The 16,238-nt window shown below is 42.0% G+C and overlaps 1 protein-coding gene across 1 annotated transcript in view; it reads right to left on the bottom strand.

The window, feature by feature from the left end:
- The window catches only part of RSRC1 (arginine and serine rich coiled-coil 1), a 363,201-nt gene that overhangs the window by 286,371 nt on the left and 60,592 nt on the right, over positions 1-16,238 (bottom strand). The gene's annotated exons all lie outside the window — the stretch shown is intronic.

Raw genomic sequence — 16,238 nt, 5'->3', positions numbered from 1 at the left:
ATTAAAAAGGAATCAATTGTTGACGAAGTATGAAAATGATTGTTAAAACATGAGACCATCCTACTCCACAAACCTACTCCATAATTTTAAACAATGCAAGGTCAATACAGTGCTCAAGAATGAGCTGAATTGTATTCCTTCTTGTACATCTGAATGATTTCCTACATTCCAATCAGTTGCACCTGTGCAAACCCACTGATGTTAAAAAGGTTGCACAGGTGTCACAGAGTTTAATTTGTTAATGAAGGGCAGACTTTACTACAGTGATGTCCCAGAACAACAAAGCCAGTTTTGTGTCTTGTGTCTGAGAGCCCAGGTTGAGCACAGAGGGCTGACAGAATACATTTTTTAGAGTAGAACTACCCTTTAAAGAAAAACCTGCAAACGTAGGCCTCAATCCTACCCGTGACTCCACACAAGGGTACTTGTACAGTCACTTGCAGGTTCAGGGTCTTAGTTGCGAAGTATAATATTCTGTGTTTGCTTTCACCTCATTGCCCATTGCTCCATAATAAAGTGTATAGTATTACTGGAATATTCAATTAGAAAATAAGTTATCTTTACAACACACATCTGTTGTTAAGCATCATAACCAAAATAATTCTCATGATTTAATTCCATATTTCTTATATGCAAAGAATTTTTTAAATATTTTATTTATTATTATTTAAGGTATATAAAGTGCATACGCTGAAGGTATAGCACATTTAAGAAAAACAGGAATTCAAGTTCCCATGAATTTCTACTGCTGTGTACACCTACTTAAATATCTGACAACTGGAAACTTTCAAAATGTATTGAGCGCTTTTTCTATAATATACAACTGCTTCATTTTATAGAATACTTTTCGTCCTGTAGAATTAAAAGTCCTTTAAAAACAAAAGATCACTTAATCTACCTCTGGCGTGAAGTACAGCAACTGTTTAATAGCACAAAGCAACACAACCAGCAAGGAAGTGAATACTCTATCCAGAAAAAACTACAAAGGAAATGTAGAAAATGTTATTTCAAATTTGGAATTAGTCCAGTATACGGAGAGTAACATACCTATTCTTGCCATTGAATCTTTTCAACATCCACAAGAGATCAGAATCTCAGATTTACACCTCTTCCAAAAGGTGGCATTTCTAGCAGCATAATCACCCCTATTATCAGTCCTGAGTCACTGTATCAGTACTAATTCAAAGGTCAAATAATCATCAACACTATACTGAATTGCTGTAAGAATATTTTCTATCCCGTAAAATGGGTATCTGCTATATCATAAACAGAATTGGATACCAGATAGCAGTGTCCCCTCACAATGTAATTGACTGGGGATGAAAGAAAGAAGGCTTGACTTACAGGAAAAAAATATTCAGAATCTGCCAACCAAAAATGGGATCTGATAAAGCCAAGACATCAGGCTTACACATCATTGCCTTTAAGATACTCTCACTTGAGAATGTAGCCTTGATCTTAAAGAAGATCACAGGTAATGCTAAAACTAACTCCTTCACAGAGTCATAGAAATTAAACATGGAAGAGACGTGCCACCTAGTTCATGCCCTAAACAGGCGTCTTCCGCAGTACTTTGTTCAGTAGAGTTTGAATTGACTCATTGGTTTCTCTAATGTAAAATGTGACCTGTTTGACTAGGGATCCCTCCCATTTTGGGGCCCACCACACGAAACAATAGCCGAATCAAATGCTCTGGCTATTTCTAGAGGGCTCACCTTTTCAGCCCCAACTTAACTGGCGCCTCTGTTCTTGCACCCACAATTTTATATGTGCAAGTAATTGCAATTGCAATTTAAGTCAGTTAGATGTTTAAGAACCCGTCTTACGGGCATACAGACATCTAAATGGCGAAACGTGGCACAAGAAAAAAAGCCAATGTTTAAGAATGCAAACTAATGTAGTCACACTAAGTTTGTAACAATTATTGAAAAATTAATTTAAATAATTTTGACAAAGGTTTTCCTTACAAAAGCTATTGTTTCTTAGTTTACTATGCCTCTTCTAACTCATTAAGTTCTGTGATTGATTGTTACCATTTTAGTTTTACAGTTCCAGTGAAAGACCCACAAACATGGTCTGACTGATACAGCTTGCGTTCCCCGACCCCCACACACGGGTGAGGCAAGCAGACGACTAATAACAGGATGTTTATAATGAAGAAAACAATAAAAATGTCATCTCCATGGAAATCTTCTCTGGAGGAAGGTAGTACTATACAACACAATTGCCACATGAAATTGTTGAAAGCTCTTTGCAGAAATTCTACTTTTCATCTTGATTATACACAAAGTATGTTGTGGGATAATTTCACTGGATATTTACACAGAACACAAACGGGGCACTAAAAACACAAACTACTGAGAGATACCTAATCAAACGCTTATGTGTATTGATTACCACCAGTACTATAATGCACATATAAAATAAAAACACAGCTCCAGAAAAATGGGAAGGTACAAAAGAGAAATGTCCTAACCCCCAACTGTTTTAAGGTCTAGAAATGGGAAAGATTGAGTATAAGTGAAGTGAGAGGCTGAGGAAAATAGGAGACAAACTGTGGAGCAAGTCTAACCTTAAAGTTTCATTACATTTTAGAGCACTTGTGACACATGTTCTGAAAATCATATTTGTATTTAGAATAAATATGATGCCTCTAATGGTGGAGAACTTTGAACTACTGAATAAGTTTGGTTTTCCAGCATTAACTTTCTCCTTCACAATCCAACAGCAAAATTATTATCATGTATTTATGAATTCACAACAGATGAACCCCCAACGTAGCAAGACATTTATTTCTCTTGATTTTCTCTTTTTACTGCACTAGAAGAGGTAGTGGAACAACCAAGAGAGGCAGAGTTCCTATCTGCTTTTCATTCCCCTCTAGAGTTAGGCAGAGGGGGGCCACGCGGAGCACTTTGTTTAGAGGTACCAGGATGTCCCATGAATCCTCCATAAAGATCTCGATGAAACTGTCATGGAGGTACTCTGCAATCCTCTGCTGACAGTTTCTGGGGAGGGCTGCCTTATTTCTTCAGCCGCTGTAGGACACTTTCCCACACCGCTCAGTGATTACTTCAGCAGGCACTATTGCGGTACATAGGCTAGCAGCATATGGACCCAGGCAGCATCGGGATGCCAGCAGGAGCTCTGCTCTCTCTGCCTGTTAACCTCAGGAGTGAAATGTCAGCTAAAATCACCATCTCCTGTGGAAAATGGTGCCAGTATTCAGTTCATTGCCCTATACAACTATAATCATGCCAGCAAGCTATTCCCTCTTAATTTCCCCAACCGCCCTGAGGGCCACACTCACCATGGCTGGTGCTGTGACTGGTGCCATGCTCTATCAATCCCAAGCAGAAATGTGAACGTAGGAGCAATTGGGGAGCAAGGGGAGTGAATTCAGTATCTTAAGTTTAAATTTCCATCATGAATACTCTCACAATGGTACAGCCTTTGCCACTGTGGCCTTCAGGGTCTCTCCTTCCACACCCGCAGAACAACTGAGCCAGATAAGGAGAAAGAAAAGACTCTAGATGACCCATTCCAGGAGATCCTGCAAGCCAGTGCTGCATCAGAGAATGAGCGCAAGGCCTGGAGGATCACCCTTGCAGATAGCAAGGAGAAGGATAGAGTGGAGAGAAGAAAGGAACAGGAAAAGGAGAGGGACGAGCAGCAGGAGATGCTTGCACTTCTCAGACAGCAAACAGAGATGCTGCACACTCCGGTAGATCTGCAGGTTCAACAAACCCATGCTCAACTCTCTCTGCAGCCCATAGAGAACTCAATATTGGGACCTCCATATACCTCCTCTCAACATTCCATGGGGCATCAGGGGTCAGTGCACTACCCCTACCACTCCATCCTGGCGAACATTAAAGACAATCACAATTTCACATACACTGACCTGTGAACGCCATGGTTGGTATGTGTGTTCCTGAAATGGAAATGAGTGTTCTTTCTCCTTCATAAGTTCTATTCCATTAATTTATTAAGTTTTAAATGGTTTTTAATTGCCTGCTTCATGTTACAGAATCAAATTCTATCTTTTTGGAACAAAATTTATCTTTATTAGTTCACAACATGCTGTCTGGTGGTGAGCAACCCACCAATTTCCTGTTACTTCACTTTGTCATAGAACCCATAACATCATTCACAGACAATAGTAATGGGTGCATTGAAAATGCTATATTCCTACATACACAGCAATTATTAAAAGATTCATACCGGGCTGCAAAAAAGCACTACAGCAACACACACTACTCAGGTTCACTATCAAAATGGTCCTTCAAAGTCCCCCTGACACATATAGCTCTGCATTGAGCTCTTCTAATAGCTCTTGTATCTGGCTGTTTAAATTCAGCCGTCAGGCACTCCACCTCCAGCCTGACAGAAACTTTTCCCCCTTTGCTTGGGTGAATACCATCGGGTATTCACCCAAGAGTTCTGAAGGAACTCAAATGTGAAATTGCAGGACTACTAACTGTCGCCTGTAATCTATCATTTAAATCAGCTTCTGTACCAAACGACTGGAGGATAGATAATGTGACACCAATTTTTAAAAAGGGCTCCAAAGGTGACCCCGTTAATTATAGGCCAGTAACCCTGACTTCAGTACCAGGCAAACTGGTTGAAACTATAGTAAAGAACAAAATTGTAAGACACATAGATGAACATAATTTGTTTGGGAAGAGTCAACACGGGTTTTGTAAAGGGAAATCATGCCTCACCAATCTACTAGGATTCTTTGAGGGGGGTCAACAAGCATGTGGACAAGGGGGATCCAGTGGATATTGTGTATTTAGATTTTCAGAAAGCCATTGACAAGGTCCCTTACCAAAGGCTCTTAAGCAAAGTAAGCAGTCATGGGATAGGAGGGAAGGTTCTCTCATGGATTGGTAATTGGTTAAAAGATAGGAAACAAAGGGTAGGAATAAATGGTCAGTTTTTTCAGAACGGAGAGAAGCAAATAGTGGTGTCTCCCAGGGGTCTGTACTGGGCCCAGTCCTATTCAACATATTCATAAATGATCTGGAAAAGGGAGTAAACAATGAGGTGGCAAAATTTGCAGATGATACAAAACTACTCAAGATAGTTAAGTCCCAGGCAGACTGAGAAGAGCTACAAAAGGATCTCTCAAAACTGGGTGACTGGACAATAAAATAGTAGATGAAATTCAATGCCGATAAATGCAAATTAATGCATATTGGAAAACATAATCCCAACTATACATATAAAATGATGGGGTCTAAATTAGCTGTTACCACTCAAGAAAAAGATCTTGGAGTCACTGTGGATCATTCTCTGAAAACATCCACTCAATGTGCAGCGGCAGTCAAAACGTGAATAGAACGTTGGAACTCATTAAGAAAGGACTAGATAATAAGACAGAAAATATCATATTGCCTCTATATAAATCTACAGTATGCCCATATCTTGAATACTGTGTGCAGATGTGGTCGCTTCATCTCAAAAAAGATATATTGGACTTGGAAAAGGTTCAGAAAGGGGCAACAAATATTATTAGGGGCACGGAATGGCTTCCGTATGAGGAGAGATTAATAAGACTGGGACTTTTCAGCTTGGAAAAGAGACAACTAAGGGGGTATACAATAGAGGTATATAAAATCATGACTGGTGTGGAGAAGTAAATAAGGAAGTGTTATTTACTCCTTCACATAACACAAGAACTAGGGGCCACCAAATGAAATTAATAAGTAGCAGGTTTAAAATAAACAAAAGTAAGTATTTTTTCACACAACGCAGTCAACCTCTGGAACTCCTTGACAGAGGATGTTGTGAAGGCCAAGACTATAACAGGGTTCAAAATAGAACTAGATAAGTTCATTGAGGATAGGTTCATCAATGGCTATTAGCCCAGATGGGCAGGGATGGTGTCACTAGCCTCTGTTTTCCAGAAGCTGGAAATGGGCAACAGGGAATGGATCACTTGATGATTACCTGTTCTGTTCATTCCCTCAAGAGCACCTGGCATTGGCCACTGTAGGAAGACAGGATACTGGGCTTGATGGACCTTTGGTCTGACCTAGTATGGCCATTCTTATGCTTCACACATACAATGTAGGACACAGCAGTCAGCTATAACCATTGGGACATTTTTTCTCACTGAGATCCAATCTTGTAAGTAAACAACACCAAGGCACATTAAACTGTCATTCTGCACCTGCTGAGCCTTTACTTGAAGCACTTGGTGCTATTGAGGTAGCCAGCGTACAGCTTCATGAGCCATGGGAGCAAGGAGTACGCTGGGTCTCCCAGCATCGCTATTGTCATTTCAACATTCCCAATGGTAAATCACCAATTGGGAAAGAAAGTCCCTGCTTGCAGCTTTCTCAACAGTCCTGTGTTCTTAAAGATTCATGTGTCATGCACCTTCACTGACCAGCCCATACTGATGTCAGTAAAGCATCCCCGGTGATCCACCAGCATTACCATAGAAACGTAGCCCTTTCTGTTGACAAACTCTGTGGTAGGGTGGTCTGATGCTAAAATAGGGATATGTGTGCCATCTATCTCCCCACTGCAGTTTGGAACCCCCGGGGACCCCCATTTGGGACCCCCATTGCTGCTAAACCATCCATTATGTCCTGCATATTGCACAGAGTCACAGCCCTGCATAGTCCCGCACACTTGGATGACAATGCCCCCCACCCTCCACCCCCGTAGTGGATTTCCCAACTCCAAGTTGATTCCCAACGGAAAGGTAGCAATCTGGCAATGCAAGTTTCCACAGTGCAACTGCAACTCACTTCGCAAGTGTCAGTGTGGCTCTCATTTTGGTGTCCCCGCGCTGGAAGGCTGTGTTGAGTTCAGCACACAGATCCAGCAATGTGTCCTTGCACATCCAGAAGGTCTGCAGCCACTGTTCATCATCCCAAAACTGTAAGCCAATGCAATCCCACCAGTCAGCGCTTGTTTCTCAGGCTCAGAACTGGCACACCACCATCTCCAGCTGCTCCATGAATGCCTCCAACAACCCTGAATTGTTTCTATGTCCCACAGCAATCCAGCCTCTAAGGAATCCTCATGTTCCCCATGGCTCTTCTTGCAGCTCTGCAAATACTACAGGATCATGTGCCATGTGCTTGCAATGCTCATGACAATAGTGCAGAGCTGTACATGCTCCATGCTGATGGCAGAGATGGCAGACAGCAAGGAGGGACATGTGAGTTTGTCTGGATTTTTGAAAATAAGAATTGAAATATTATGGGATGCAGATGAAATTATGGGACAAAGAACATTGCATTATTGGACGTTGATCCCATGCCCCATCAGGCATTGCAAACACTTCCCAAAACACGCTGTGCTGAATGGTGGTGAGTTGCACAGTGAGATACCCACCCACGGTGCACTACATTCTGCATCGATACAAACACTCCTGGTGAATACGCACAGCACCGACATGAGGAGCCACATGTTCACACACACACAAGCAATGTAATAACTACGCTGGCTGTATACCGACGTAACTCAGGTCGACATAATTTTGTAGTGTAGACATGACTTAAGAAGATAGAATGGACTGCCCACAAGATGAATGGGGTGAGGGCATGAAAAGATTAGAAAGGGGAGAAGCAAGAGAGGCCAAGTGCCCTGTTAGGAAAGAGAAACCAAGAATAAAGGAAGAAAAAAGTATCCCTTAGAGGAATTAAAAGTAAGGAGAAGGTAAAGCACTTTAAATAGGAAAGTTAATGAGAATAAGATTAGAGATAAAGTTGATACACTGAGAGAATGGTTATGTAAATGAAGTCAAATCGAAGTAACTAGAAGTAATAAGGAAGAGAAAGGTGTTCAGACTCTCTGGTGACAGGCACAATATAAAACCCTTAGAAAGCTAAGGAACGATAGAAGAGTATTTAAAGAAGACAGGAAAAAACTGCACATTTTTAAAGTTATAAAGTTAGTTATACTAAGCTACCACATGAGGCAAAAACTCATTTTTTACTGGACATCAGCATAATCATCAGCGATAACTACTAGCATTTCTTGTGAGACAGCTGATCTACATACTTATCGATGTGAGATATTATTTCTATTATCTGGACAGGAAAAAAATGTTTTGGTTTTGCTCTATTCAGCAAACTAATTTGCTGCTCGTCTAATTGCGAATTGTTTAAAAATCAAAGAATCATGGGCTAAAGATGTTCACTTTATGTCATGAGCAGCGGGTGACCCGCCGACTCAGGGAGGCTAGCCCCTGGAGGTCCCACCCCCCTCCCCCGCCAGAGCCTAGAGCCCCTCTTTCCCCCCCCCCCCCAAGCGCCAGGCAGGCAGCATGAGCCCTCTCGCCCAAGTCCCAGCCGCAGGCCTGCCGCAGCCACCCTAGCCCTAGCACACTTCCCTGAAGAGGAGCAGCCAGCCTGCCTGGGCTGGGGCCAAGGGGAAAGGGCAAGCAGGAGGGGCCTTCCAGCCTATGATATGCACCAACCATGCTTGATGTCATTTCATCAGATTGCATAAGCAAAATAGCACCTGACTCGATCAGTATTTGAACTGGATTCCATAAAAAGAACAGCATTTGATTGGCAGAAGGAGTTTTAAGGGTACAGCTGATAGCATCACCCTTCAGATAAAACAGAAGTGAAACCCTGATCACTTCTGGTAATTACAAATAACATTTACAAAAATGAAGGGATTAACCCCAGTGTCTTGGATAAAATAAAATTTGAATAAAATTCACCAAGAGAGTTTGTATCGATGCAGAATGTAGTGCACCATGGGTGGGTATCTCACTGTGCAACTCACCACCCTCCAGCACAGCGTGTTTTGGGAAGTGTTTGCAATGCCTGATGGGGCCGCAGTGAGTTGCACAGAGATGACGGGGAGCATGGGATCAACTTGTACTATCTAAATTTCCAATAAAAACAGGTAGCTTTCCCAAATGACTCTGAACATACACTCTGTTCAAGGACGAAAGTTAACCCCTTTTTGGGGTTTGGTTTTATTGGTAAATATCCCTACCTCTTAAACTTCAGACTAAGTTTTCCACCCTAAAATTTGGCTGTTCCTAGGGTTTTCCCTGAAAGACTAAAATGTCCCAGACTCCAGCTAATCTCCTCTATCCCTGAAGGAAACTCCAACCTCTCATATTCTGGTTGGGGATCATTAAATCCACTTGCTAGTATAACTCAGCAGTAAATCCTCTATGCCTTTATGCAGGGTTCAAACTTCTGATGACAAGATCGTTCAAAAGAGGAGTCTTGCATCTAAACGCAAAGCCTTAAAGTATACATCCTAAATTATTCTAATTAAATTTTTGAAAAAGTAGCCTTCATATTCTGTGATTATGTTAAAAAGACTATCACAATGCCTGCAAAGGGATAGATTTAAGGTTGCATAGGTAACAGTAAATCTAGTATTTCCTAATTTTTGAGTCCTTGACTTTGCAATCTAAACAAAAGTCTTTTAACATAGTTTTTGGTACGTAATTTCCTTTTTAAAAAAGGGGAGGGGGGAAGGTAAAATACAAATCTGTTGTGTGTCAGTAACAATCCCCACCCCATAACACAGCAGCATCAGGATTTGAAGCTTGAACCTTCAGCATTGCCTTTTACCACTTGAGCTACAGGACTAGCTACATTAGATACTAACAAAAGGCTATTATCCCAAAGAAGGGGATGGGCTACTCATTAGGAACATATGGTGAGCTGGGGGAGGGAAAGTATGGCCAGGGGTTCAGCTCAGCTCCGAAAAAATCCCTACAATTACAGCTGGTCTAGCAGCTACCAGGCATCCCAGTATAGTATGTGGCACTGATACTGCTTTAGGGGCAGCATCAGCCTGAAGCTCCTTAGAATGTTCATGGTCAGTTATTTTGGCATGTTGCCAAAATTCAGCCAAGGAATGCAAGTAAGAGGAATAGTTCATAATTCAACTAAATCTGGATGGCATTTCATGGGACAAAAAAAGGCCATATCACTAGCGCCAGGACTTTGTTCCTGCCAAATGTCAAAGGCCTGCTGCAACAATGGAGGGGATAGGGCCTCCCAAAGAAAGGCTACAAGAATCTCTTACAATGGAAAGTGTTAAACAATCTAAATACAGGAGGTCTTTACTGGTCCCTTCTGTAATAGTATGCTACTGTGCCAGATGAGTGCCTTCAACCTCTTGGGACCTGTACATATCCAGTATAACTTTATAAAAAAAAGGGAATTGTTTTTTTAAAAATGGTTGATTAGTTTCCTACCTTGGTTAGAAGTCCAAAATCCTAAGAAATTAAGCTTTGGAATCCAACAATATACCAAGTGAGACACATACGGCAATTTTGTCCAATATCCTTGAGACACCTTATTGAATTAAGTTGAAGTATCTTTGAGGTCCATTGTATTAAGAGAATAGTTTATATATTACTGTGGGCCGGGATTTTACGCAGCCTCTGGAGAGGAGAATATAACAGATGTAAGACCGGGGGGTTCAAATAACTATACTGAACAACATGCCAGACAACAATGGACTAGTGAAAGAAAAAAGTGTTAAGTGGTTTTCCTGGGGAATATAGAGAGGGTGGAGAATGCAAATGTTCCACCTCCAGTTTTGCAAAAATCCAGCCTTTTAAAGCTACGCCCTGAGGAGTGGGCCACCATCGGCTGATCACCTGTTATGTAAGGCTAAGATCAAAGGCCCAAACTGTATAAGAGAAAGATTGAACTATTCATGGTTGTTCTGGTTCTAAATCTGAGACAGTTATGAACTTGTAACCATGGGGAAATCCCAACTGTGGGTGTTGAAGGACTGACCCACCAGAGCCCAAGACTGGAGTTGCACTCACCTTTTGTAAGCTTTTTAGCATGCGTGTAGGTTCAATTATTGTTTTTAACATATTTTCTCTGTAATGCTTTCACCTCAAGATAGGATGACCATCCATTCCATTAGGACAGTCCTGTATTTAAGCCCTCTTGCAGGTGTCTCACCTTTTTTAAAAAACGGGCAAATTGTCCCATATTTTCCGCTCCCCCTGCTGGTCAGTCAGCAGTCAGCGCAGCCCCAGCCCCATCTTGTTTGTGGCTGGCAGGTAAGTGAGGGCAGGCGGTGGCCGGTCAGTGAGAGCATGTGGTGGCCTCAGGCCGGGTGGAGAGGCAAGAGGAGGCAACGTCAGGTAGGAGGCGAGGAAGCCCTGGTGCGGGCGGGAGGGCTTAGGGGTGTGTGTCACCCTCCCCATGTTAACCTAAAGCATGGGTTCTCAACGGGGATCCGCAAGCCCTTTCAGGGGGCCACTGGGCGCTGATGCTGAAACCCAGAGCCTGAGCCCAAGTGCTCCAATCCCTGGCACCTGCCGCAGGGCTGAAGAACCGATCCCCGGCGCTCCTCTCCCCCCGCTGAAGCCGGGAGCTGCGGGGCTGAAGCCCCAGTCCCCATTGCCCCCCTGGGGCTAAAGGCAGGAGTGGCAGCGCTGAATCCCGGATACTCGGTTCTCCCGATGGGGCAGAAGCTCCCTGAGCCGATGGGCAGAGTTGAGGGACACCTGGGATGTTGTCCAGTCCCCAAACTGCAGTGCAAGTGCAGGGCAGTCCCAGGGGGCAGCTCCACACCCCCCAACACACCTCCTCCTCTCCCCAGCCAGTTCGGAGGCAGGAAGCTGGAGCTGGGCAGTGCAGGGCAGTTGCACCACTGGCTGGTGGTGTTCCCTCCTCTCTTACTGCTACTAGTGCAGGGGGTTGAAGCTGCTCCTCAACTCCCAGCCCCCTTTTCTCATGCAGCCGGTAAGAGCCGCAGGGGTCAGGGACCCAGCTCCATGACTGGCAGAGCCCTCAGGGAACAGGGACTGCAGGGGAGCCCTCCTGGCACACAGCCCCTAGCTACCTCTTCTCTGCACCCTGAGCTACCCACCGCCTGCACACAGCCCCAAGCTACCCCTTCCCTGCACCCTGAGCTACCCCCTGCCTGCACCCTAAGCTACCCCCCTGCCCGCACACAGCCCCTAGCTACCCCCCTGCCTGCACCCTGAACTACCCCCCTGCCCGCACACAGCCCCTAGCTACACCGCTGCCCGCACCCTGAGCTGTTTTCAAACTTTTTGAGCTGAGTCCCCCACCTCTGAATTATAATATTTGGTTGCACCTCCCCTCCCCCCGCCACAATTAAGACAGGCTGGGTGGTCTGCTGATGTGAATCGGGGGGTGGAGGGGGCACTCCCTTCCCAGACCCCCCATGTGGAGCTGGCTCGAGCCCCACTGGCTCCTGCCCCCAAAATAGAAGTCATACTACACCTATGCCCGAGCCCCCCGGCCCCGACCCCCAAACTCCCCTTACCCTGTTGGACCCTGGAGTTTTTTATAGCATGTTGGGGCGGGGCTACTGCATAGTTCTGATTGATTGCCGTTGAACTCACTTGAATATGAGCAATTTTACCAGGTATCCCATATTCAACATAGGGAAATATAGTCACCCTACCTCATGAATAAATGTACTTGCTTATAAAAAGCTTTGTGGTACCTTTTAATTCTGGCAATTACACTGTTTATAGCCTCTGGAGAGAAAGCAAAGTGCAGATGCTGGCCTGTGTAGGAGGTTTGGCTTGCTGGGAATAGCACAGTGTATGCAGGTAACTGTGCAGCCTGGAAATCCCCTCATCAGGAGGGAGAGAGAGATGCGGGTCTCTACCCAAAAAAGAGGTGACTGCTGAAGAGCAGGTTTATGAAGACATGAAAATTAAAATGCACTAAACTCATTAGACAAGTTGCGCTAATTATTATTGTATTTAAAAAACCCATATATTCCCATCTAGTAAGGCACACCTATATTTTACTCACATTCTATCTTAATGACCTATGTTACTGAAGTTAGCTTAAATAAAAATGTTACTTTATGAATTGCATTTTTTTTTTTTTCTGATTGGAACAGGTTTTATTGCTTTAAGAAGTCATCTGAGCCAAGAAAAAAAAAAATCTGTATATAACCATTACTGAAGATGAAGTTTTCCAAATTATTTTAACACATTGTTATTGCTTAATTTTCTGAAAATCAAATAAAAATTGCTTATCATTTGACCAGTAAAGCCACTTTTTAATAACCCTATTTTGTGTATTGTAACAAAACTTAAAAGCTGCCATTTATTAATATTAAGGTAAATTACCAAAATGTTAAAAATTACAAAAACTATGGGTGGCGAGGATGCAAGGGGAAGTCAAGATTGAGTGTAGACTGCCAACTTCCCTCTCCCGCCCCCCGCCCCCAGAAAAACCCATAACCACCCAACACCCACCCACTATGCCAAAGGTTAAGTCATTTAGTCAAGTTCAAAGATCTTCAAAGAGTGCTTAGATCCAGATAAGCCCATATGTTACCAAAATTCTGTGAAAAAGCTATTACTTTCCAATCTGCTTTTCATGTCTACATTACAGAACACACAGATGCTTAGCATCACTCAATATCTCTAAATTCTCACACCAGATAATCAAGGGTCACCAATAACTTTCCTATCTAAAATCCTAAGAAATGTCTTTATTCCATCAACACTTAGTCCAATTGTAAAAACTGAAAGTATCCATAAAAGCCCATTCAGTTACTGCACAATAAGTGTTAATTTGCTAATTTCTTCACAGGTAATCAATTAAAATGTAAAATATTGGACAAAATTAGTTGCACTAAATTTAACAGCTGCTCCATAAGCATAATTAGTTTCACAAGGACCATATGTATTCTGAACAGAGACAGAGTTGAAACAAATAAGCAGATTTTAAAACAAGTTTGAGGAAATCTGCATTTAATTAGCAGGTGGGCACTACAACTGCATAATGTTTTTATACATTTATATTTATGAAGTGACAGAAGATCTAAAGGCTTTTTAAAATGGCGTTTATTGTTTGAATGGGAACTGTTTTGCTGCATGCTAAAGTGATTTAAATCCTTATAGCTCTTCTTTGAAAAAATCATAAATGGTGAAAGAAAACATGTGGAAAACTGTAAAACTAGAAAGAATTTGCGACAAAAAACAGATACACATACCATAACCAAAAGGAAACTACACTTAATTAAATGTACACTACATCTGGAATATCAGCCTAATAAAACGTGAAACTATTAATTTTCATTGTTCTAAAGGAAATGAGGTCAGTGTCGTTTAGTATTTCCCCAATTATATTGCACTAAAGCATTGGACTATATCTTCTAGGTACAATCTAATCTTCTCAAAACATTACAATTTGAAAACAGTCACCAAGATGTACTTTAAGAAATGGAAAGGAGGACTGAGGGACTTTTAACAAAAACAAAAGGAGAGTGCAAGCACTCAAGTACAAGAAAATGAGCACTGTTCCAGTGAAGGCAAGTGTTGGGTACAAATGACTTATCTGGCAAATAACAGGCACCACCCAACTGAAAGTTTCTAAGATGTCAAGTTCTTTACTGACACTCTTGATAATAGTCTTTCAGCTGATAACAATCCCTGCTAACTTCTTATAAGCCCAACAACAACAAAAATCAAACTTGTCCTTAACATTTCAGATAGACGTGAAAAGGAAAATATAGTCACTATTGGAAAGAATGCATGGTGGCAAACTACACTACCCACTAACTTTCATATTGTCTAAACCCTGGCACAACTGATTAAAGCAAATTGAAGCACTCTGTCAAAGTACATTAAGAAGGGCTTTTTTATTGAACTATCACTAGCGAGGAAAAGACTTCACAGGATGAGTTCTTAAAGAATCAAAACTATGGTTTCAAGCACCATAAATCCACTGTTGTTCACAGTGAGGACGTTAATAAATAATAAATTGTAAGACAGTATTACTAAGTGCAGACATGCTCCACGCTGTACAATGCTCAAAGTCAAGGTAATTAGATGCTTACAAACTAAAAATACACAGAGTTTAGGTAAGAATACTCAGAGAGCTCTAGGGGAGAGTAATAAAATTGTTTTTAAATAAAATGGGAGTGGAGAAAATATATTTACATAATCATAATTTAAAGGTAGAATACATGTTTTTTAAGGATTTTAAAGGAGAGTTGGAAGCCTGGTGTACTGTGATAAAGAAGGTTATTCAAAGCACAGGGTTTAGACATGGTAAAAGGCAGAAATATAAGATGGAGAGGAGAAAAGGGGAGTGGTGAAGTTGACATTACTGGTGGAGAAAAGTGAGATGAATAATAAACAGAAGCAGATGCATAAGCATAGACAGAGCTGTGCAGAGTTGGGAAAATTAAGGATATTAATTGATTCACTAGATATGCAGCCTGAACTTCTGCATCCCAGTATTGAGCAGCCCTTCAGTTATAAACCAGTACAAGCGCACAATTAACACACTTAAGAAAATATTTTATTTTCAAGCTTTCAAGGTGTTATGAAAAATGAAATATTTATTTTGAAAATTATGAAGTCTTCTCAGTGGACTGGACCAGAATACAGCAGGATAGCAGGGTATATAGGAAGATGTTGCTTTTAGCTTTATTGTGTTTATTCATTTAAGTTCCTTCTGTCACAAATTCCATATCTCCAGACTCTGACCTTCCAGTCCACCTACCCTCACTTGTGAAGAGGCCCAAACCACACCTGTGTTTGCTACAATACCTTCAATGCATAGAAGAGATCGCTTAGAAAATCTGAGACTCCGGTGCCAAAAATATATTGATGATACATCTCCTGCTCAGTACATACAGGCAATGCCATTTGACAAAGGTGTCAGATAAGCTGCAAGAGAGCAACATCTGAATGAAGATCAACTGGTTCAAGTTAAACCAAGCATCACATATGGCTTACTTGGCTTCAGCTTCCATTAGCTGCTCTTCATCCAGATGCTGATCTCTTGCTGACCTCTTGCAGGGTTTGTGACTGCATTCCTTGCCTATAGAATGTCCAACCAGGGGAGAGGACCGAGCCATTTTCAGAGCACTTTGCCATTGGGCCGTCACAAAATAACAGAGGCAGAGAGAGAGAGAGAGAGAGAGCGCAAAGGTTCTGAACTTAGGAAAGGAAGAATGCAGGCAATGGCAGATAAGTTTATGTAAATGTTAACTACTGAATTTAGCCTGCTTTACTATGGTGAAGAGAGCCCTAGAAATAAGGTAAGACCTATTTACTAGAAATACTATCTATGAAAGATTACTTTAGGTGATCTCTCTTGCACAAGCTCAGGATGCCCACTGGCATCCATACCATAAGTACACTCTTAAGCTGATCAGCAGCAAACCAGTTGCTGAAAGCCTTCAGGATAATGTCCTTTTTAAAACACCCCACTTTCAGGAAGAGAGATGTTTTAATGGGAAAAAGCCAGTGTTGGCAG

This window comes from Emys orbicularis, chromosome 9 (genome assembly GCF_028017835.1).
Source record: "Emys orbicularis isolate rEmyOrb1 chromosome 9, rEmyOrb1.hap1, whole genome shotgun sequence".
Classification (NCBI taxonomy): Eukaryota; Metazoa; Chordata; order Testudines; family Emydidae; genus Emys; species Emys orbicularis.
The sequence above is the reverse complement of the archived record's forward strand: the minus strand, read 5'-3'. Positions and strand labels throughout refer to the sequence as shown.